At 43.7% G+C, this 17767-nt stretch overlaps 1 protein-coding gene across 13 annotated transcripts in view; it reads right to left on the reverse strand.

The window, feature by feature from the left end:
• Positions 1–17767, reverse strand: part of magi1b (membrane associated guanylate kinase, WW and PDZ domain containing 1b) — a 107074-nt gene that overhangs the window by 73914 nt on the left and 15393 nt on the right. Inside the window, exon 1 of one of the 13 annotated variants that reach the window (XM_030374126.1) lies at positions 16235–16519. The exons of the other annotated variants lie outside the window; for them this stretch is intronic. The gene's annotated coding sequence lies outside the window, so the exon portion shown is untranslated. Of the gene's footprint in view, positions 1–16234; positions 16520–17767 lie in introns of those variants that run through there. 13 annotated transcript variants of the gene reach the window in all.

Here is a 17767-nt window from a genome sequence, read left to right on the forward strand (position 1 = left end):
GTTTGTCCCCAAATTGCAAATTGAGGAAGAAATGCAATAAGACAATAAATGTCGGGCAGTGGCTGCTATGGTTTGAATGGCACAAGCGGCCTTTCTCTGTGGTGGTAAATCCTACGTAATTATCATTGTCCTTTTACCCTTTCAATCGTTTGCTTAAACCCCGGCGCACAGCCAATAACCTAAATCCCTTCTGTGAAGAATAGAATATTTTCCACACAACAAGGAGCAATATGATTTAGGCAATGGTTCAGTGTTCTGCGAGGGGGGGGAAAACGCTGGGTACAGTCATTCCAAGGGAAAGCAATAAACATAAAATTCACATCTCTCGGCAGTAAGATTGTTTGTTCTTGCCTTTAATACCAACTGCACTGGAGGCACGCAAGCCCAGAAGCAGGAAGACTGGTAAAACTGCTATGACGCCGTTCACAGTCTACCCTCCCCCCCCCCCCCCCCCAGCCCCCCGCGAAACAAGGGGAAATAACACATTTTAGGTACAGAAAGAAAAAAAGTGACTTAAAGAGCAAGAGGTTTAAAAACAACCCTCTTTTCCACAAGATGTCCTTGTGATAATGCCTCATTAAAATAACAAAGACCATCCATGAAACTATTTGGAGCCAAGGTTAGAAATCTGTCCTCTGCTTACTAGCTAGTTAATCATTCCAGATTGCTTTAATTGATCGCATCCTGGCAATGGATAAAAAAAACAGCATATCTCCAACACTAATGCTCATAGAAATTACGAATAAATCACAAAATATGAATATATAGGGCTCCCACAAGCTCTTGGAGAAGGTGTCCCTACATCCCAGTTGTGTTTATTCAACCACTATTCCTAGTCTCAAGTGTGTAATACTATTAGTGCCCCCCCTGGTGGTGTAGATGGAGAAAAGCACATACTAAAAATGTGCGAGTTGCCAGCAGAACAGTGCTTACTTGCATGTCGTTGTGCGATGATATAGTGCTTATATATATTGTAAGCACTATGTGTGTGTCTACTATTCAATATAAAAAAAAATTGAAATATGAACTACTTCCAAGAGTATGAATCAATCTAACGTGTCTTTGATACTTTTGCCTTGAATATCATTTTACCATCTATTAGGGTGGAGGGGAGCTTCCTCTCCGAAGGTTCACTGACCCATTTTCTTCGCCCAATCATCCTACCCCTCCGCAAACCCCAGATGTGCAAAAACACACACACACACACTCACACACACACATTAATTAGAATGTAGCATTGCCTTGCCGTTGCCCTTCATCATTGGTAGACGACGACAGATTGATTGAAATGGAAAGGTTGCACGTCCCTAAGGCTGACACTCTATATTACAATGTACAGATACACAGAGAGATGAGACAACACTCTGGGTCTATTGAAGATGGAGGAACACGCATGCTGCTGTAACATGAATAACAAGCATCACTCACTCCAACAGGCTGGCTGATTGGCCTGCACACAGACTGTGCTGCAGTGAGCAGCACCTCAGCTGAATGCGATGGTTGGTTGGTTTGTTTGAGGTCTGCATGGATGAACTGTTAAAGCTGCAAATGAGCTCCGGTCCAAACGCATGCCTTAACGCACACATAATTGCGAATGTTCAATGAAGCAACGCTTCTATTTAGTGAGGGAGTGAGTGGTCTCGAGTCGGAATTGGATGGATCCTTGTTCCCATATGTTTTCTGAGTAAAAGCCTGTGCATGGGTGCATTGCTGTTCCTGCATGCATGTGAGCTATTTCATTTGTGGGCCATGTGCCGTGTGTGATCAGTGGACAGGACACAGATAATAAATATTTATATTAGTGCTGTCAGTTAAACGCGTTATTAACGGCGTTAACGCAAACCAATTTTAACAGCGTTAATATTTTATCGCGCGATTAACGCAATTATTAGTAATTTAGTAATTATTATTATTAATAAAATAAATAAAAAGTTTGTATGTACATCGTTTAATTGCACTATAGGCTTTTTTTTTGTATCGTCCTGTTTTGATCAGTATATGCCAATGTTGTTATCAATAAAAAAACATTTGCACAACGCAAGCAGATGCACTTCTCCATGTTGATAAGAGCATTAAAATGAGAAAAATGTATGGGACAAAGAAATCAAGGGATATTTAGCATAGAAAAAAATTGCGATTAATCGTGATTACTTGCGATTAAATCGTGAGTTAACAATGGCATTAATGCGATTAATCGCGATTAAATATTTTAATCGCTTGACAGCACTAATTTAAATACATGCTGCCCTCTGTCCCTGCCTATGCCACATACAGAGCGATAAAGGGAGTTAATGTGGCGCAGTGTAATAGGAGTAATGTAGCACAAAAAAACAAGGCCCTACAAGGGTTTCTTAAAGGAGGTTTTGTCAGCCTCCTTACTGAGCAGAACCGAGAACTACGCTTGCTCGGTAATGTGTCGACATCTTCTCGTCGTACACAAGAGTAGCTAGGTGGTGGGGCATGAAAGAAGCTGCGCAACAAGCATGTACCATGTTGTGAACTTCACAAACCACATAATAATACATCCAATGGGGACACCCACATATCCAAACTGTTGAGCGAGAAACTCTGCTGTATTTGCACAAGCCCACACAACCACACCACAGATGGGCACACACTTCAAACAAGTTTCTCCAGCTCTATTAGCTGTTTGTTTGTGTGTGCACGCCCGCGTGTGCGTATGCATATTATAACTACACGTACAGCAGTACCATCCACTATCGGCCCCATTAAAAAAAAAAAAATGTGGGAAGAACAAGAAAATAAAGAAGACAATAATTGAATTTAATTCAGGCATTGAAGTGCTGCTGTTAGAACAAATGCAAAGAGATTAGTATAAAAATAAGTCAGAAAGTCCCAATGCACTGGCTTAGCAGTGGTTAAGGCGCAGCAAGCCACAAATGCTTACTTTGTGACGAATCACAGTTCATTCGGTCGTCCTTGTGTGTTCTCGACATGTGATCTTGTAAAACCTTCTATGGGCAGGCTGGGACCATTAAGCCACCAGTTTCATTTTGTGCGCTTTTATTTTTTAGAACATTGGGGACACGCGTTGGAAAGCAACAGTGGCGTTCTAAATAGAAATGCACTTAAAAGTTGGTGCAATTGTGAGTTTCCTAGGGAAAGAAAAAAAAGGGAAAGGATGGAAAATAGACCTTGAGAAAATACAGATTGATTCATGATCACAGGAAAGGAGTTAGTAATGTAAAAAATGTTAATGAAAAAAGAACATTGTGAATAGACACAAAATAGTTTTGAACGGACAGAAGATTTGGAGGAAGAAAAAGAGAAAATAAGTGGCCAAAAAGCTGAGTGGGCCGGATAGGGGAGACATCAGGAGAGGAAAGGGAGGGTCGGTTGGTGAAGAGAGAGGGGGAGGGAAAGAAAGAAAGAAAGAAAGAAAGAAAGAAAGAAAGAAAGAAAGAAAGAAAGAAAGAAAGAAAGAAAGAAAGAAAGAAAGAAAGAAAGAAAGAAAGAAAGAAAGATAGATGTGTGGTGGCCTGGCAGGGGGCCAAAACTAGGAGTGTGCCACAGATGTGCCCCGGCCACACAGGGCGGAATGTGCTGAGTGGACAGGAACGCCCTGCATCACCCTCTCTCTCTCCATCCAACACACACACACACACACACACACACACACACACACACACACACACACACACACACACACACACACACACACACACACACACACACACACACACACACACACACACACACACACACACACACACAGTTTGTGCAGCCATCACTCCATCACACACTTATTAGACAAGTGGTAGTAGTCAATAGAGAGACAGGACCACCCACCCAACAGGTCAGCCAGGCTCTTAGATGAACTGCCATCTGCTGTACTTGGGGACTCTTTATGGGAAGAAATATTTGAGTTTGATGTACTTTTATGACAATAAATGGGCCGTGTTTTATAGATTTTCTATTCTCAGAAGTATATGATTTACCCACTTCTAATACGTTTAATGGAAAGAAATGACAGCCACAAGTTGTCGACGGCGCCCTCGCCTGGTGGTCCTAAGCAGAAACACACAACCACTACAAAGGCAGAAGCGAAGGGCCAACTGTGTTTAAAATGCCCGCACACGCCCAAAGGAAAACCAAGCGTTCCTAACGGGCTGTTACCGCATGCTTGTCTCCTGGGCCTGATATACGTTTTAATAAAGGTTAACGTTTACAGAATAAGAGCCCACTGGGGCATTATACCATAAGGTGCTGGTGGACAACGCCAAGTTGCTTGTGTATGTTGGCATCCTCGTACATTTCCACTTCCTCTGTCCGCATATCCCGCTGCCAATTCAGTTTTTTCCCCCCTGTTCCATCTTGGTGATGAAGCCTGGATCGATAGCACACAGCTCCAGCTTCCCGGGGATCAATACAGTAGAAAAGAGGGGCTGCTAGGCCTAGTAACAGGCAGATTTGAGTGACACAGTGAGGCTTGGGGACAGGCCGGGGGGGCGGGGCCTTGTGGTTCTCCTGGGATTGGGGGTTATTAAGTGTCGGAGCTTAATGGCTGGAAAGAAAGATGTCATCTTTATGACTTGGGAGGGAAAAGTGTCTCTGAAAGCATTTCTATCTCCCTCCCAATTCCACACAAACACGGACAGATGGACTGAAATGGCCAGGGAGATAGACCAGAATCTTTCCCAGGCCAGGTACATTGTTCAAGATACACAAAACCATCTTTTATAAAAACCGGATGCAAAATCGTTTAGCACTTTGCGCTCTGCACAAATCTTTTCCATAAGTTGGAAAGTGCAACACCATAACTAAGGCAGAAACTTAGGTGCATAATGCCATCAAGGTATGTGTTCCGGCAACAATATTCCACAGCTGTATTCAGATATGCCATTTTGAAACTAACATGCGTCCAATGCCCTATAATGGAGAGGAAATGTACCGTTTATTTTAGAGGCTTTAATGGTGTTGATGTTAGTGATCACAGCTAGGTCAGCCAGAGCTGCAGTGCTAGTCATGTGTGCGTCATCCGGAATCAGACCTGGCTTAATGCTTCACAGGTCTGAGACTTGCACGCTCCACGCTGGCCGAAAGTAGGCCCTACCGACTTTACAAGAGTTAAGGGATGCGGAAATGATGACTTTACAGTACATGTAAAAGCGTACAAATTATGAGAGTGGTTGTTAATATAGACACAACATTTCATCAAAAAAATTAAAACGAGGGACCCTTCCTTCAGGGAATGTCAAGAAACAAAAAAAACACATTAAACAGTCAAAATAACCCAAACCAACCCAAGATCAAAGGTAACAACGCTGTCTTGATGATGAAGTGACAATCACTTGCGAAAACAGACTGGTCAAAAGCAAAAAACGAAATCCTTTTTACCGACCGCAAAGAGCCAGCAGTGTACATAGATATCATCTACCAGGTGAGGGTGTGCCATGAAAATCCACGGCGGTGACACAGCGTCTCATGGAGGACCGCAAAATGAATCTGTCTCCTTCGAGTTTAGTGATGGAGCCTAAGGCCTGCACCCCAGTCACCCTCTCTGTCTGTCTCTCTCGCTCCCCAAGAACAAGCAATATATTTGAGAGAGAAAGATAAAGAGAGAGACAGAGACACAGAGAGACAGACATAGAGACATAGAGACCGAGTAGAAGGGGGGGAGGAGATAATATCTCTGTGGCTAAAAGCATCTAATCAGAACCTATGAGTGAGCGGTTGTCGTGTTGCACCACTTTGTATTGTTCCTCCCCGTGCTGGCACATTTCTGACTGTGTGGTAAATCAATGTTTTCAGGAGTGCATGGCTTGGGGGACTCAATCTGTCGTTGCATCGCAGCGGCATGTGGCGCAGACTGCTGCAGACAGTTGCTTCGAGATAATAACACAGATGGCGGAAGACAGGACAATTTACTAGGCAGGGCAGTTAGATGTAGGGGGAGGAGAAGAGTGAGGAGGTGCCACTTTCTGGAAATACAATTTGCCGCAGCTTAAATACATCGCGATGGCAAGAGAGAGAGAGAGATAGAGAGAGCGACGGCGAGATGAAGGAGAACATAAGGAACAACCATAAACTCAAGGAGTCCTTGTAATTCGGTCAGTTTTAGAGTGCTAATGAGCAAGGCACTCGACGAGGCAACAGGGAAGAAGGGCCTTAACCCCTATGCTTGAATACAGCCACTCATGCTTGAATACGGAGACAACAGGGAAGTCTGAAAAAAGAAATGCCCAGACAGCCATCAGTAGGGACTTGCACTACATCACACCCTGTCTTTTTTTAGAAAAAACAAAGAACAACACAGAGATTGGGAAGCTGATGGACAGCCAATGAAGAAAAAACAGACAGCCAGACAGACTGAGTGAGCCGAGAAGAGAAGGGAGCTAAAAAGAGGCTAGGAGACACAGTCATGGGATTGCAAACAAGCCAAACCACAGCGATTCCAGACTGGGCCATTACTGTGATTCAATTAGCTTCCCTATCAGATCTGGCCCCTTATCTGATCCAAGTGCCATCTATTTTCAACCCATTTTGATACAACATAGTCTTGAAGCCTCCGCTAAAGCAGCACATTTGTTTAAAGTCAAATGCGGAGAAGTGGCCGAAACTCTACAGAAGTCCTCTCATTAGTAATAATAAAAATGGCTCTGCTGCCCAGGGCTCTGGGGAGGGACTTAACTCCTCGTTTATATGCAGATGAGCCGCCAATCAGTAACAGCCCAGTGAACTTGGGTGGAGGTAGCGATGTGTGCCAAACGTTCACTTTAAATCCCCAGGAAAAGCATTCAATGACCAGGCCTTCTCTCAGAACCAGTGAGAGATTGAAGTGTTCAATGTGTGCAGATTTTCTATTAACAAGGCAGGAGAAGGCTGAAAAGATCATGCCAAAGGCAAGACTTAGTCAAGAGTTTGTCAAGTTTGATTCTCCACTCAATAATCTAGGCTGACCTGTGCAGATGAGCACCTCACATCCAACTCATGGATTGCACGTAAACAAACAGAGCTCAAGATCGAATACAAGCCAAGCATGAAACAACAATCCTCCAATTTCCCAGAGAAACAAACGCAGGAACTCAGCACTTCACCTTGGTTTAATGAGCCCTCCTTCAGTTGTTCCTGTTTGAGAGGATGGAACAATTTATTTTCGTTCTTGTTGTTGAGATCCAATCAGTGGTTACTGTATGGTTTAGTTTACACTATGGAAAACCACAGATTCCCATTGCACTTCAGACATCTGGTTCACTCCGACATTCAGGGTTCTCATTATATATGAGTAGGGGGCACGTAGAAATGGGAGAAGTGTGCCAACTTTGTTCAATAACTCATTGGTGGGGTGTATATATTCCAAGCAAATTGTAAAACAAAGAACACACCAAAGTAATAGGATAAATGATGATGTCAGATGTAAAATGAAGCAATTTTCTTTTAGCCTCAACACTAAGTCACATTTTATAGCGGCACAAACTGCTTACATGGCAGACTGGGACTTGTTCTATCAATATCAAACAGAAAAAGCTTATGAACCAGAAGTAAAAGAATATACCGGGCGAACAGCGAACAGCACCAGATATCTGTAGAGTAGAAAGCGCTAATGTGTTAAACTCGTACATGAATCGACCCAATGCTAATTTCTAACAGACCTGTTTCATTAGCCCATCAATATAGCATTGTAGAATACAGTGAGGTAATTAGCAGGACTACAGGACCCAACTTCAAGACCATAGATAGGACCCTTCAAGACTTTGTTGTCCTCTTATCCTTCAGAGATGCAGATAATCCCAGCCTCCAAGACTTGAGAGTTCACCCCCAGTTGTATCCAGCGAGGTCTTCCAACCGCCAGTTCATTGGCATAATGGATGCATTGTAACTGCCTGGAATAGCGCCAACAGCACCAAAAATGCAGACAACTAATTATGCTGGGCATGCATAAATGTGTATACATCGTGGAAATAAATGTCCTGGACTGGAGTGAACCAAACACTTTGAGTAGACACTTTTCCACCAATTGAGGGTAGGCTTGAGTCGGTACCGAGCAAGACTATGATACGTTAACTCTCCAGCAGGTAAGCCTTCTGCCTCCCATTGACACAACCACACAAACAAAAATGTTCCAATCATCCCAAAAGCAAAAGGCAGGATTTGGAAGTGGCAACTCGGGCCGCTGCATTGACCGCACTTGAACTCCAGGGGGAAATCTTACATGATGGCATAATAGACAGGAAAACAAACATTGGAGTGAAGTGAATAAACTGGGAGGGAGATTTTGGTGTGTGTGTGCGTGTGCGTGTGCGTGCGTGTGTGTGTGTGAATGCTAATCCACATTCACCTGGTGAAGACGACAGAGATTAAATTAATTAAAATCGACTCCGCTAGATCGGGCAACAGGCATCATGGCAACAATGAGTTGCCACAGTTTAACGCCTTCCTCTCCATCTCTCCCCCAAACATTCTCAGCGCTCCACAGCTAAGCCCATAAGAAAGGCAGTTAAACTCAACACCGGACTAGGCCCGTCATCCGTGGGTCAGATGGGGCTAGAGCTGATAAGGCCAAAGATGATAAGAGAGCTCATAGGCTCAGAGGATGAACAACTCTGGGGCAGTATATAGTTTGACTAGCTAAAAAGTTTCTGGGTTCGAAGCCCAATCTCCTGAGTCTTCAGTCTCATAGGGATCCTTGAGCAAGATGCCTATATCCCACCTGCTTGATATGATGTATCTGAAGCCCCTTTGTTTTTGAAAAGACCGGACAAAATAAAAAATAAAAACAACATCGCAAGTGGAGTGTTGAAACTAACCGGTGTGCTTACAGAAGTGCAGTAGCCCGAGCGTTTCCCATGTAGGGTAGCAAGGGATAAAAACTTTCCATTAGAAAACAAAGTGAGAAAATCCCATTTAACTCCCATGAGGCAGCTTTTTGGAAGCAGTGTCCTTCAGGAGGAATGAGGTTTTACAGACATATTAGGGAGCGTCTGTTCCTACATTCTTCCAGAGATTTTATCTAACAATCTGTGTGTTGATGCAACACAAATCCATCAAGAGAAACAAGGAGGATTTAGGAATTTTGAGATTAACTGTCATGGGTGTGTGCACGTATCATGACTCTCCACACCACCAAAACTCGCACCAGCTCACCTCCCAATCAAAACCATACTTGCCATGAAGGTTGTGCTTGATGCCATTAAAAGCTAATTTGGCGCATTGATGGTCGCTTGGCCACAAGGGCTTATAACCTGGTGAAAGTGGCTGTAATTTAAATAAATGAACACCCTAAAATAGCACTTGCTTTCTAGGAAGTGTTAAATGGTCCGCAACAGAGACAGCGCTGTGGGGTGGCAGAGAGTCTGATGAATGAATCAACAGGTTTGTACGTTGGTTATGTTTTGTGTGTGAGTGTGTGGGAGGGGGACTTATCAACCTCACACCAGAGTGAAGGTTAGTTTTAATTTTTACGAATTCTTAGAAAATCTCATTAAAAAGGATAAGGTTCATCTAAATTAAGGGGGGCATGAGTTGGACAGTGTAGATCTGGAGGGAGTTCAATACACACAACACTAGGTGGAGGTAGGGGTGGGCGGGCAGAAAATATTCAGAGTGTGGGAGAGGAACAAAAGGGACGGTGATTTGGTTTAAACATCCCGAGAGGTTGCGCTCCAGTAATTGATCCATCATGAGTTCATCAACTCCAAGAAATATGAAGTAAGTAGTTTGAATGGAAATGACAAGGAACGTGGAGTGGGCTTGTGTCATAACAATGTATCAATTTAATTTAGAAAAGAAATCCAAGATGTAACATTTCAATCCAAGCAAACCCCAGTATACATTACAATGATTACATCATCCAAATTACAAATGTGTTAAGCCCATGAATACAATGTTGAATACACGGTTGTCAATCGTTGCGAGTTTTGAGCACACTCGTTGAAACACTAACAGCTTGAAGCTTGTTTTATTTATAGTAGCCGCCGCTGGTCATTTTTCATCAAACAGTGAATCTTACATGGCCACATTTGCATGGAAGTGGTTTGAAAGTGACGAAGCAGTATGAGCCGTTTCATCGGCAAAACAAACCCTAACCTAGTCGAATTGGGTTAAAAACAGGTTGTAATAATGTCACTGAATGTTGTTCTTACTACAATAAAATGAAAAAAATGACAACTTTTTAAAAGCATTAATTGTGGGTGTGGGATCACCGATGCTTTACTACACCAGTTCACTTCAAATGTAGAAAGAGAGCCGTACACTTTGAGGTTATAACATGTATGTCATTAGATGACTAGACACTGGTAATAAAGTCAATGATGTTTCATATCCAGGACGATAAAACTAGAATACAAGGGATTTCCAAGAACGTAACGCTGAATCCGAAGCTCACACCCTTAAGATGAAAGCCTGAGAAATAAATTGTCAATTATTGTTTTTGTTATCATCATGAGCTAAAACATTACCCAGCTTGAAAAACCAACCAATTCCCATCTCCACTCTCATCGCTACCCGATTCAGAAAGGGGAACCGATGTGCCGGCTCTCTGAGGCAGTGTTTTAAGGATGTGTTTGAGGGCTTGCTGTACCACACAGTATACAGCGCTCGTAATGCCCAGTCATCTGTGTGAGATTAGGCCTTCAAAGCCCCTGGGCTGGCAAATCCATGCTACTAGCCACGCACCCACAGTTTGCAGAGGTCAAGAGATCATCGGAGAGCAGACCCACAACAGATGTTCGCTCGAAAGATCGATTGCCATTTATAACAGAATAGCCATGAAGAAGAATCTTGCAACGGACAAATAGACTTAGGGAAGGGAGTGGGCTCATGCGGGTCAATCATTGAGCCAAGACCTGATTCGATTACCGAATTAGCTTTAAGCAATATTCAATTTTGGTCAATATTATGAGCAGGTTCAACACATTGATGACGCCTCTTGTTTTCCTAGTCAAAAATGTCCGGATAATATCCACTCTCTTACAGGGATGTTCTCGACTAGTGGTGCAGCGCTTTGTAGTCGGCATTAGAAATACCGGTCGGCTTAATGCTCTTTTGTTTCTCTCTCTGAGAAAGGCATCACGAAAGGCATCACTAAATAAATCACGAAAACACACACCATGTACTATTGATAGCAATAATGCAAATAAGAACCAGAAGGGGCTTTTAATGGGTCACCCTAATAACCAAAACATCAAATCATTCAAAGGATAAATCCCTTCATACCGGTCTCACCACCACTCTTCCACCCAGTCAGTTACTGCGGTCAGGTCAGGTGCGCTGACACTCCCGATAAGTCGGGTCTTTTCATGACTTCCCTTTAAACACCTGTTTTATATACAGTAAAAATTGTATGAAAGACATTGGATGCATAAAAGAGCTCCCGCTCCCGCTCTCTGCCCTGAGCACGGGGCGGCGCTCAGCTTCTCTAGACGCTCCGGGGGTGCATTGCAGTTTGTTTCACAGTGAAATAAACCACGATCCACTGGATTATAGGTACTTATGTCTTTACTGAGTGTGGGCGAACGGAGCAGCTCACAGGAACGGCCTGCTCAACCAGTAACAGATCGATTAAATTAATTAGAAGAGAATAAAAGAACCGCGATCTTGGCTATGACGTATCTTGAAAGACAACGATTTATTTTGGGATGTAACACCCGGAGCTAACACCCTTAACTACCTGACCCTTCAACTGGTGCGATGCAGAACACAGATTTACTACCTCAGGGCCTCATGTCACAATGGACGTCCCAAAAGGTTACACTTTTGCGCCTAGTTTAAAGTAGGATTTCTATACAACATTACAGTCAGTATTTCAAATGGCTCATAATACAGTTTGTGTTATTGTATTATTGTTTTGCCTCTTAGAATTGTATGCTCAATATTTTACTACATTTCTATATTTTAACTAGTCCACTAGTTGTTCAAAAAAAAAGTTGTTGTTAAACGTATGGTAATGGAACGAGTCGTCAGGCACATCCCTAGTCGCTAACCAAAATGTATTGTTCTATCGATGATACATCACGAGCCGAAGCTCCAGGGAGCTATAAGGGAAAAAATATCCCAAGAAAGGTCGTTATTCAAAAATAAAAAGCCAACTGATTGACGAATCTTTATGTCTTCCCCATCTTACAGGGCCATTTTACAGTGGCACTGACGCAGCAAGAGCCCATGATGGAAGATATTGATGTGTGTAATGTATCAACATATAGCATTTACCAGCCGGATGCCAGAATGTAGCATGCAACAATTTTGTGGGAATGCCAGGCAACTGTAATGTAGACAAGAATGCCCTTCTGCATTCCTGTGAAGCCTGAAAAGATTCAAACAACATATAAAACAACCATTTTACTGTTCAACAATACATCCGTGACCAAAGAAGAAAAATGATGAGCGGGACTGCAACATCTTTTGACAATAAACACAAGGCAATACAAAATTCCAAATCCAGCTTCCTGAAACGCAAATCCATTCTAGTCTTTGATTTGAATTGGACTAATTCAAGAAAAGAAAACACAGGCTCATAAAACTGTGGTAGCAGGCAACCTCCGCTAATGACAGCTTGCTGTGTTTTTTCCTTGCTCATCCTGTAGTGATTGGAGACCCCAAGTTCCAAGGGTTAGATAATATGATGGGAGATTCCTAGACATCCAAAAAAAGGTAATCTGTAGCACTAACAGACACATTTAGCAATCAAAGTAACAAAGACCTTTAGCCTTAAACGCATAATTGTCAATGATACATGGTTCCATTCCCAAACTTGCACAGGGGGCATAGCCTGGAAGTTTCCTCTGGCTATTTAAATAGCCAGATTAACAAGCTGTGCTATGACAACCTATAATTTACCAGCTCCCTGAGTGATGTCGCGCTTTGCGGGGACATTGTTTGGGACCCGTGCATTTTAATGGCAAACCCAGCGATGTCCCTTTGCAGCGCAGCATTGCCTGAGCAATCCCTCTCCCAATAACCTATTTTTGATTAGACACTTTAATCAGGGGACAAACGGCTGTAAACCCATTCTCATTATTCGCCTGTGAAGATACGAGCAGAGTATTGAATCGGCTTCAAAGTCAGCCCGAAGCCGCCCATCTCAGGCCCGACACTGTTGTGCCTCTCTGCATTCCAGTGCCCTGCACCTCAGTTGTTGGCGGATGGTATCGCCTGCGAAGGAAAGGGAATTATAGCTGCTGATAAGGCTTAATCAATACAAACCTTTAGCTTCCCTGATTCCCTTCACTAACATCTATACCCTGACTCATCCGTTCCTGCATTTTTGGTTTATAGTTTTGGCCAAACTATTCCTGAGCCATTTTTCAGCCTTTTCAAATGTGTTAATTTTTCTTTTGTTTTTCGTTACTCTTTGTATCTAGTTACGGTATTTGAATTTTACAGAACAGATTGAAATAACGGCACTCAATGTTTTTTTCTTGCAAAGCTACACCATGTATTGCTTTGTCACTGTAATCTAAAAAGACGATGAATATCTCTGGTCATTGTGGCATCCCATTTTAATTAATCACAAGATTGATTACAATTTCTAAAGCATGACAGCCCTTCTTCCATGGAGTCAGGATTGGGGAATGTTATCCCAGTACATTTATCTTAACAGAGCTACCAAGCTTATATTAGCAGAATAAAATATGAAGCAAACATTCACCTGCCACTTAATATAATTGATTAAATAATAGGTGTTGTGAGCTACAGGACATTATATGTGGTGACCACTCTGCTGAACAACTGGGACTTACTCGTGTGCAAACAACTCAGTTCTGCAGTAGAAAAGGCCTAAACCTTGTCTGTTGAAGTTTATTTTCAGCCCATCTGACAGCATTTTGATATAATAAAACTGAATGGTGGCAGGCAATGCATGCATATTATCTAAGCATTGAAAGAAAAACAGGAGACTTGAGAAGCATGGATTGTAGTTTAGATTCTAAATCTGCCCTAGGATAACTCTGTGATTGAACACTGGCCAAGTCAAAGAACACGGCAGTCATAATGTTGGGACAACATTGGGACGAAATAAGGACCGCCATGTTCTTTGACTGGTTCCTCCGCTTAATTCTCTTTAAAAAGATAAACAGGAAAGTCTAAATAAAATGAGCCAGGAAAAGTCAAGTGTACACAATAGAAGGCCAACTCTGTGTAAAGCATACAGCATCATATTATTACATATAAGATTGACAGATATAGAAGGGAGGATAACAATGGAATAGTAAGTAGGTCATTAAATCTTTTGCACATAGCAAATTGCATTAAAAAATGAAAGTTTATCCTGTAATTCATCCTGTTCCCTCGCAAAGGTTGAGAACTGTATAAATCAGCTGGAATTGATTCCCGCTCACGAGTCAGAGTTAAGTGGGGGCGAGACAGCACACACACACAGAAACACGCACACACATAGACACACACACTGAGAGACTCCAGAACACACATGCAAACTCCAAGACATGCAGACCTCAACGACTGCTGACCCGAGCAGAGAGAGTGATCACAGATCATGCTCATTGGCCACTACACAAACCCTTCACATTCCACGAACCGACCGGGGAGTCTGCTCTGGTCCAGATGACTGGGGGGCTGACCCGACCCCCCCACCCCCCCACCCACCCACAGACAGGCCGCCCGGGCTCTGCTAATGAGGCCCTTTCATTACTCAATAAACTCAGGGCTGGAACTGTTGTGCCTCAAACATCTGATCTGGGGCCGTGACATTTTCTGCACATCACACGCTCCAAATTACATGGTGTGTGTGTGTGTGTGTGTGTGTGTGTGTGTGTGTGTGTGTGTGTGTGTGTGTGTGTGTGTGTGTGTGTGTGTGTGTTGCATTGGAATAGGCTAGAGTGAGAAAGGCAGAGAGGAGGCTGAGGATGCAGTCTCCAGAGTCTTCTAGGTTAAAGAGGAAACACCATCTATTGATTTGTTGTATTGTTTACACAGCACAGTCGATCCTCGCTTAAGGCGATACCAGTCACGTGCTGCTGGGGTTCTCTGTGTGATCCATTACACATGAAGACACCGATCCCACCATCCTCCCCCCCCCCCCCCCCCCCCCCCCGCAGATCCTACAGGAGTGGGGTGAACACGGACAGACTCCCAAAGTGTTTCATTGAGGATCTGTAAGGGAGCAGTCCTGTTGAATGAGGGGGGGGATCTCCTGCCCAGGGCCACGAGGCTCCATCCATCTTGTTTTGTGGGGTGGGACACGTGCGCTCAACCCCCTGCATTACTTCTACTTGTATACACACAAAGAACGCAGTTTACTCACCGCCCCGGTTCTCCTGCATTTACATGTAATGGAGAGACCTGCCCTTACCGGCATTCCCATAAACCCATACAAAACTTGGCAAAAACCAAAGGACTGCCATAGTGTCACTCATACCTCTGAATTTCAACCCTCACGATGACAAAATTGTAAATAAGGGGGAGGGGGGGGGGGGTATTGTTCATCAGGATCCATACATCATCATGTTCCATGTAAGGAATGGGGGGGGGGGGGGGGGGAGGGACATTATACTAGTGTCTGTAGTTAGCACTGCACTCTGTGGACTAAACTGACTTCCACTGTGTGGAACTAAAACTAGAACATCAGGTCACAAAGAAAATGCAGTGGGCTCATAAATAACAGTCTGAACTAATGACTTGTCAATAATGACTTAAATAGGCATTTAAAACAACAAAAATGTTATGTTAAAATGTTTGTCAGCCTGCCCAGCGTAGGAAGATGTGCACAGGTTGTTTGAATACTGCGGGGGTCTCTTGGGCTGTGCAGGTTACGTAGGGTGATTGAGGTAGCGTGGAGCTTTTGTAAAATATTAAAAGTCTGTGGCCTCGAACGCAAGTGTTCCATCAAAATATACAGTCAGTATAACTTTGTATATTCAATATGTTATACATAGGCTTGAAAAATATAACGATAACAACATTAATATCAACAATAACTACTGGAGCGGCCTAAAATTGAACCAGAACTGAGCCTGTAGCAACTGAGGCCCCCCCCCCACACACACACACACACACACACACACACACACACACACACACACACACACACACACACACACACACACACACACACACACACACACACACACACACACACACACACACACACACACACACACAAATTATAAGAATCGTCGAGTCACAAACTCATGGCACTCGAGGACATTTATTAAATCAGCCAGCTATTAAATCAGCCAACTATTAAATCAGCCAATGCAAAGAATGCTAACTCACTCAACTCACACTTCTCCTTACAGGGCAAACACACCAGGAAGCTCACCTTTGTGGGCTTCAGCTCTGTTAAAGCTCTCCTTTGGGGGTTGTGGATCTTAAAGCACTGATGGCAGTGATGGAGCAGCAATGCAGTACCGACCCCAATCCCTCCCCATACCACACCTTGTTCACCGAGCAGACCAATGGGGGCCGGGCGCTTACAGAACACCTACAGCAGCTCGGAATGTAGTTATGCACACGATGCCAAACTGCCGACAACGTGCAGAGTCTCAGGCAACAGCGTGTGACAGAGAGTTGGCACTGGTAGTATACGTGAACTTCTTGACCCCTCCTTTAAAGCAACATCATGCACAAACAACTAAAAGGTACACACAGCAACGACACATCGGATGCATCCACCAGGGACGGTCAACTTGGGCGAAATCAGCCCAAAAAAATAAAAAGCTTACAAAACAAAACTAGACGAAAAGCAAAAGTCGGCACAAGGTACGTTCCTTTGTGAGATCATGTCAAGTGGCTGAGAACAACATGTTGCTTTTCTGTTGGAGAGAAACTCTGCTGTTGAGACAAATGCACTCACTGGCCTGGGACCCGGCCAGGCATCTGTTGCTTATACAGGGTCCCCCTCCCCCAGAATTAAGGGGAGCAGAGGAGACCACGGACCTAGCGAGCCTCTCTCAGGGAGTCTCCGCAGTGGAGGAAACCAAGATCAAAGCGCTGGAGGCATACACATACACGCACGCACATGCACACACACACACACACACACGTGCGTGATAGCAGACAGAAACCATAGCTGGGCGAAGTATGTTAAGGCAGAAACTGGTTGAATAAGTGAAGGATGACATCAGACCACACACAAAGACACGCATACACACACAGACACACAAAAACATAAATTCCACCCTTGCTGGTCCTACAACATGTTCCAAAGCCGCCACTTTGGACGGTTTTTATTTTCACACACACACACACACACACACACACACACACACACACACACACACACACACACACACACACACACACACACACACACACACACACACACACACACACACACACACACACACACACACACACACAGGCAGAAATCCAAGCTCCTAGCTTCTCTTCGCAATAAGCAGCCACCGTGCTCCGTATCACCTCAGATCCTACGGCAGTGCCGACCACACTGACCTCTTCACCGAGCATCAAACACAAACTGCTATGTTTTATACCCTTCGTTCCTTGCAATGCCTTGTTCTGATTCAAGCACCGGGTTATGCATTTACACCTGACACATAGACACAACGATTTATGTCCACATAGTTTCCAAACTTACATTCGTTAAGTTGGCCTCTTTAAAACTGCTACAGAGAAACATCAGAAACATCATAGGCCTATACACAAAAAGCCAGGAGGGGACACGGATTGAAGAAAATGCACAGCCAGCATTAGAACAGGGTGTCTAGGGCTTTTCTTCCTTAACCGATACCTGAGCTGGGTTTTACCAGGACATCGTTAGATGGGTTGATTTAACATTTCGGATGACGCTTTGTCGCAACAAATCATCGGTACATGTTAAAAGATTCCAATC

The sequence above is a fragment of the Gadus morhua genome, chromosome 13 (assembly GCF_902167405.1).
Source record: "Gadus morhua chromosome 13, gadMor3.0, whole genome shotgun sequence".
NCBI lineage: Eukaryota > Metazoa > Chordata > Actinopteri > Gadiformes > Gadidae > Gadus > Gadus morhua.